Source organism: Acipenser ruthenus, chromosome 32 (genome assembly GCF_902713425.1).
Source record: "Acipenser ruthenus chromosome 32, fAciRut3.2 maternal haplotype, whole genome shotgun sequence".
In the NCBI taxonomy this organism is placed as follows: Eukaryota; Metazoa; Chordata; class Actinopteri; order Acipenseriformes; family Acipenseridae; genus Acipenser; species Acipenser ruthenus.
In genome coordinates, this window is record NC_081220.1 from 6,333,369 (window position 1) to 6,339,899 (window position 6,531).

The window sequence follows — 6,531 nt, forward strand, 5'->3', positions numbered from 1 at the left end:
ATTTTAAAACAAACGAAAAGGAAATCTTGTGACTAACAGTACAGTTATCGCTGTTCTTTAAATAGAAATCCCTACTATTTCTATCGGGACTAACCCCCGATAACCCACTATTTATCACATATCCTTTTCCCCAGCTCAAACCTACTGGTTGGAGCGGTTTCATCACCCTTGCTATATACCCTGGACAAACCATCTGCATTTGCATTCTTTAACCCACTTCTGTGTTCTATCTTATATTTGTATGGTTGTAATGCCAGGAACCACCTTGTCACTTTCGCATTTTTCTCTTTATTTTCCTTCATCCATTTTAACGGTGAATGGTCCGTCACTAGAGTAAATTCTCTACCGAGCAAATAATACCTTAGTGTTTCTATAGCCCAACGTACTGCCAAACATTCCTTTTCCACCACGGCATACCTTTTCTCTCTAGGTAATAACTTGCGGCTTAAATACATAACCGGGTGTTCTTCTCCGTCCACTGTTTGTGACAGCACCGCCCCCAACCCTACTTCCGATGCATCCGTCTGTACAATAAAAGGTTTTGTGAAATCTGGAACTTTTAACACAGGACCACTACACAACAGTTCCTTCACCCGATTAAAAGATTTTTCTGTCTCCCCAGTCCACTTTACCTTATTTGGTGCGGACTTCTTAATTAAGTCTGTCAGTGGAGCTGTGATGGATGAAAAGTCCTGTACGAACCGGCGGTAATATCCAGCTAAGCCTAGAAATGCCCTAACCTGTTTTTTATTTTGCGGAACTGGCCATTCTTTGATAGCTTCCACCTTGCTAACTTGTGGTTTTACTGTACCCCCACCCACAATATACCCCAAATATTTGGCCTCGGACAAACCAAAAAAACATTTATCTGGGTTAGCTGTTAGTGCAGCTTCTCTGAGACTTTGTACAACTGCTTGTACCCTAGCCAAATGTTCCTCCCATGTCTCTGAGAAAATCACAATATCATCTATGTATGCTGATGCATACTCTACATGGGGCCTCAGTATTTTGTCCATTAATCTTTGGAACGATGCGGGAGCTCCATGTAGGCCAAAGGGCATTACTTTATATTGGAACAGACCCCGGGGCGTTGAAAATGCAGTTTTCTCCTTAGACTCCTGGCTTAATGGAATTTGCCAATAACCTTTAGTTAAGTCTAATGTCGTTAGATATTGAGCTTTACCCAGCCTCTCAATTAATTCATCTATCCTTGGCATTGGATATGCGTCAAACTTTGATACGTTATTTAACTGCCTGAAATCGTTGCAAAACCTCCAAGTGCCGTTAGGTTTCGCCACCATAACAATTGGACTATTCCACGGGCTGGTGGATTCCTCAATTATATCTAACTTTAACATGGTTTCTATTTCTTTGTGCACATCGATCAGTTTAGCCTCAGGTATACGATATGGCCTTACTTTTACTCTTACTCCAGGGGGTGTGATTATTTCATGCTGGGTGGCCGTCGTTCTTCCTGGCAACTGGGAAAACACATCTTGATTTCTTTTAACTAGCTCTTTCACTTCTTTCCTTTGCTCCAACGACAATCCTGCACCCATATTTACAGGTGTCTTATCTATTTCACTGGCGTGTATAGTCAATACTTCGCGGTCTACCCATGGTTTTAATAAATTGATGTGGTACAATTGTTCCGGCTTACGTTTATTGGGTTGACTTATTCTATAATTCACTGGCCCTACGGCTTCAATGACCTCATACGGCCCTTGCCAATGGGTAAACAATTTGCTTTCTGGGGTGGGAACTAAAACCATGACTCTATCACCCGGATTGAAAGAGCGTGGCTTTGCCGTTTTGTTATAATTAGTAGCTTGTCTCGTTTGCGCCTGTCTCAGATGTTCCTGTACAATGGGGGTTACTTTTTCAATACGATCTTGTAATTTTATCACGTAATCAACTACATTTTTCCCTTTAGATTTTTGCTCTTCCCAGGTTTCTTTTGCAATATCAAGTATACCTCTTGGTTGTCTCCCATATAAAAGTTCGAATGGTGAAAACCCGGTCGACGATTGTGGGACTTCCCTTATGGCAAACATGAGATATGGTAGCAATAAATCCCAATCCTTACCGTCATGACTAATTACTTTTCTTAACATTGATTTTAGCGTTTTATTAAATCGTTCAACTAATCCGTCCGTTTGTGGATGGTAAATCGAGGTACGAATAGGTTTTATATGCAGCGTGCTACATAATTCTTTCATTAACCGATTAACAAATGGTGTGCCCTGGTCTGTTAATATTTCCTTTGGAATCCCCACCCTTGTAAATACCTGTACCAATTCTTTAGCAATAGTTTTTGATGCAATATTTCTTAAGGGAATAGCTTCAGGATAACGTGTGGCATAGTCCATAATCACCAGAATATATTCGTGTCCTCGAGCCGATTTGCTCAAAGGCCCTACAAGATCCATAGCAATCCGTTCAAATGGGATGTCGATTATGGGCATAGACTCTAGGGGTGCTCTTAAATGGGGTCGAGGACTTGCCTTCTGGCATTTTGGGCAAGATTTGCAAAACTGTTCTACGTCCTTTCGGATCCCTAACCAATAAAATCTTTGTAAGATGCGCTGAAGTGTCTTCTCCCCCCCTAAATGAGCTCCGAATAAATGGTTGTGTGCTAATCTCAAAACTGAATTCCTAAACTGGGGTGGTACCAGTAATTGTTCTACCGGGTTTTCATTAATAATTGTATTTCTGTAAAGTAAATCATTTTTTACTACAAAGTGTTCCTGTGGATTAATGATTGCATTTTCTACCAGTGTTCCATTTACTGATACCACCTGTCGCTTTACATTGACTAATGTCGGGTCGTTCTCTTGTGCCCGAGCAAACTGGTCGCTGTTAGGAGAAAAGGATTCATCCCAGCTACCTGCTTCTTCCTCTGTTTCTATCAATGGTACTGGTGCTCTTGTTTCTGCTAATATGTCGTCTACGGTGCACTGTGTTGCCACCCCTTTCCCGACTCGTTTTGTACTCTGCGTGACTAAGACGTGTGTGACTGGAGCCCCTCTCCTTTTCTCTCTCTGACGCTGCTTTCTAGTTTTTAATATTTTTCCGGTAAAACTTTCCTCAAAAAAACACTCTGTATTGGCAAAGGGAAACAGTTTTACTACACTTTCAGGAGATTCTAGGTCCCTCTCTTGCTTTATTTCGGGATTAACCAATTCCCCGTTTAACTGCACCAAGTCTTCAAACCCTGGAAAATCTCTACCAAGAATTACTGGGTGAGGCAACCTGGGGATTACCCCTACTCTCATCTCTTGTTTCACTTCCCCACAAACTACTACAACCTGAGTAGTAGGGTAATATTTTACATCCCCATGGATGCAAGTAACGCCGGTTTTTAGATTCTTAGTCAATAGGCAGGGGTCTACAAACTCAGGTGACACTAAGGTAATTGCACTACCTGAATCCACAAGGGCGTTAGTTGTGTTCCCGTTAACCATTACAGAGACTAAAAAAGGATACTTCCCTTGGGGTGAGCTAGCCACAATAATACTTCCACAAAAATTATCATTAACATTACATTGCATTGGTTCCTCACTCTCAGTGCAATTCTTTGCAATATGTCCTAATTTTTGACATTTGTAACACCTGATATTACTATGGTCAAATCGATACATTCCACTATTTCCCTGGTACCCACTCCCAAAGTCATTGTCTCTGTATTGTCCCTTCACAGTCTGTGACCGCTCCTCTACCCTCTTAAAGCCCTCTGCCTTACCCAGTCGTGGGCTGCTGCGTTGTCTCCATCCTGGATTGGTAGAGGGTTGCCGAGCCAAATCCTCGGCGGCGAGTTGTCGTTCCACCAAAGCGACAAATTCGTCAATAGTAGAGGGGTCTCCCTGTCCCACCCATTTCCGAAGGTTTGCAGGCAGTGACCGTAGATAACGATCCATCACTAGTATCTCTACTATCCGGGATGCAGAGTTGACTTCTGGCTTTAACCACCTGTTGGCCAGATGAATCAAGTCGAACATTTGAGATCGAGGGCCCGTACCACTGCTGTAGTTCCACGCATGGTATCTCTGGGCTCTCAAGGCTGTTGTGACCCCTGCTCGAGCCAGGATCTCTGATTTTAATAGTTGGTAGTTGTCTGCGTCGCTTTGCTTTAGGTCATAATAGGCTTTCTGTGCCTCGCCTATCAAGAAGGGCGCCAGTATCCCAGCCCACTTGACCTTGGCCCACCCTTCTCTAGCTGCAGTCCTCTCAAACGCCAGGAGGAACGCCTCAATATCATCTCCCTCTGTCATTTTCTGGATCACATGTGTGGATCGAATTGGCACACTGCTGAGTGGCTGTTGGCTCCCCTGAGCCAAGTGCTGCATTATGGCCGTTCGCTCCTGCCGAGCTTCATTCAACTGCTCCTGTATCAGTCGGTTGCTTTCTTGTTGCGTCTGCGCCAACATTTTGAGTACCTCAGCCAAATCCGCCATTTTTTTTTTTTTTTTTCAGTTACTCAATCGTTATAGCACTGGGAGTCTTGGTGGATATGTTGACTTAGCGTTCAGTCAGACCATCCCACTTCTGACACCATGTGTGAGCGAAAGTGCTCTATTTTGTAAGACTCTGACTGAATGTGCTATTCCAAAGACTGAGTCGGAAACAGAAATGGCGAACCAATAGGTGAGATTTTATTTACAAAGAAAACAAAAGTAGAGACAAAACTAAATATGAGCACCAAAATAAAAACTAACCCAGGTCTGGGCACTAACTCACTTTTCAAGCCCTGACTATCGATTAGGGAGTGGCTGATCCACACCCTAATAATAAAGAAGAACTGTACACACAAACATAATGCAATTAAATCCCATAAAGATTTACTTGAAGTCCACTGGTACATGCACCTTTTCTTTTCAGTCTTTTAAGTGTCCACACGTGGTGCACTTAGTCCAGTAAATAAAAAGAAACACAGCATCTCTTTCTTGTTCCTGGGTAATCACGTTGGCTTGTCAGCCTTTCCACCATTTGAGTTTAGGAATATGTATTCCGGTTGTAGAGCTTGTACTCACAGCTTGTTGTAGCGTTGCAGGTAAGTTTACATCCAACTTCAGAGCAGTGTCTTCAGTATTACTGTTCCGTCCTTTGCGTTGGATTGCGTACACCCAAACGCGTCTTTTTTTTAAACAGCGCACCTCGCTGTATTCACGTATTTCATCGTCCTTTGAAGACTGTCCCTTACAGCCTCTGCTCGCTGTATAACTGTATAACCGTACCACCGTATCACCGTTTAGTTTCGTACTAACAATATTTTCCACTCTTTGGCCCCCACAGGCACGTCCTGCTAGGATTTTCTTTATAATGTGTAAAAACAATCCAACACACAGGCCTCACTGCCGTACCACCACCAACCCTTGCTACAAAACACTCCCCTTTTATTTACCCAGAATCCCGCCGTTACAGAGCCCCTGAGTTCCAGGAACTAGGGGAATTGTAGTCTTTTAAGCGGCAGCCATTTTAAAACAAACGAAAAGGAAATCTTGTGACTAACAGTACAGTTATCGCTGTTCTTTAAATAGAAATCCCTACTATTTCTATCGGGACTAACCCCCGATAACCCACTATTTATCACAATATATATATATATATATATATATATTTTTTTTTTTTTTTGTTATGATTTTTTATGTATTTTTATTTTACACTTTATGTTTTAATATATGGTATGTTTTTTTACATATTTATGCATTCAACTTTTTCTCCCCCCCCCTTTGTAAAAATTACAATAAAAATAAAAAATTGTTGAAAAAACAACAAAAAAAACAAAACAAAACAAAAATAAAAAATAATACGTACAGGGCTTGTCGCCCTGTTACACGCTCCCACTCAAAAATAAAAGCTGTTTTATTCATACAGCTGTGAGCTTTCATTGAACCCGTGGCCCAATCCTTTCACAGGTTTATTCAATTAGCTATTTTAACAGCCGGTGCAATCAGTTTGCAATTATCCTTTGTTACACTTCTGAAGTGAAATTAACTTTACATTTCAAATTGAACCTATTATATGATCAGAACATGTTGATACACTGCATTGGGAAGTCTCAGTCTGGGTAGTAACAACACAGTTAATAGATTGATGTATTCTGTATATGACACTCCCTGTGGACACCAGGGCACCGAGAGAACTAATCAGAGACTTAAAAAAACGACAAACTATCTTTCATAGTCTTATGAATAGGAAATCTGAACACACAGTGACCCTATAGGGCGTGAGGTTGCTAAGGGTATGACTGTTCTTAGACTGTGTGGTTTACACATACGGTATTTAGAAAATAAGAAAATATAAAAAGATGTCAAAACATAGGTTGCAAGCCAGAAGACAAACTAAGAACAAGTAAATGGACAATGAAGATTATAGGAAATTGTTTATCTGTAGTGAAGCAGAAGGTAGTGAAAGTTTGGGCTGTATATACTTTTTGCAAACAACACAATTAAAACTCTGCATGCCTGTGACGAAGTGCCCGCCCCTGTGTGTATTTTCTGTGTTATATGTTGTATGTTGCGTGTGTTAATG